The 1,032-nt window shown below is 37.7% G+C and overlaps 1 protein-coding gene across 1 annotated transcript in view; it reads left to right on the top strand.

Moving 5' to 3' along the window:
• The window catches only part of ppih (peptidylprolyl isomerase H (cyclophilin H)), a 14,605-nt gene that overhangs the window by 2,203 nt on the left and 11,370 nt on the right, over positions 1 to 1,032 (top strand). The gene's annotated exons all lie outside the window — the stretch shown is intronic.

Genomic DNA, 1,032 nt, shown 5'->3' with positions numbered 1-1,032 from the left:
TGTGTGTGTGTGTGTGTGTGTGTGTGTGTGTGTGTGTGTGTGTGTGTGTGATCTGAACGACAGTGATGGCATCACAACATGAGCAAACAACCCCACATTTGTCACCAGATTTGGAATCATGGATGGATAGATTGGTAGTGCAGTTATGGGATGTCACCTTTTTTCCAATTGAGCCCCGCTCACTTACAGAGCACAGAGAAAATAGCACAGACAGAAACTGTTGTAACTGACAAAAAACTTTATTCGTGTAGCATCCCATTGCTCATAGTATAAAGCTGATTGAGAAAATAAGTTTTCAGGGCCTTTTAATACAGGCTAACAAGTTATAAATCCAAGTTACTTAACTCTGACTAATTGAGAAATCTCTCAAGGGTGATCCTCATAACAATCATAACTATATTTTCATCAGCAGAAGTTTGCCCAGTTATCGTCTAACTGTAAATGTTCAAAGGTTTTGTCCATGTTGGAATAAAAGCGGAGGTTTAAAGTTTATTCCTGACCTTGTAAACAGTGGTCCATAAGCTTTCAATCATATCACATGATCATCATCAGAGCCAAGAATACATTTTTGAACCACTTTAAATATATTGAGACAAATTAAATGTATATGTAATTTATGCTTTTAAACAAAGGGTAGAAAAATACATGGTTCAGTGAAAGAAAAATGACAGAGTGTTTAGCGATATACTTGAGAAGTATTTATACAAATTTGGGACACAAAGTCAAAAGGGTTGGGTGCCAGGCAGAGAGCGCGCCCATGTACACTGGTCCAGTCCTCGACGCAGTGGTCGCGAGTTTGATTCTGACCTGCAGCCCGTTGCGGCATGTCATAGAAGCTGTGGTTTCCTTTAAAATAATAGAGAACTATAATGGACCCCTATAACTGATATAATACAAAATAGAAAACAGAGTAAATATTGTATACACAGTTTGCAAAATTATTAGGCAAGTTGTAATCTGAGGATTACACACCTTTAATATTGGGTGTTAATCACTTTAGGTCACACCCTCCCTCATTAAACAAATACACAT

Source organism: Etheostoma spectabile, chromosome 7 (assembly GCF_008692095.1).
Source record: "Etheostoma spectabile isolate EspeVRDwgs_2016 chromosome 7, UIUC_Espe_1.0, whole genome shotgun sequence".
NCBI lineage: Eukaryota > Metazoa > Chordata > Actinopteri > Perciformes > Percidae > Etheostoma > Etheostoma spectabile.
The sequence above is the reverse complement of the archived record's forward strand: the minus strand, read 5'-3'. Positions and strand labels throughout refer to the sequence as shown.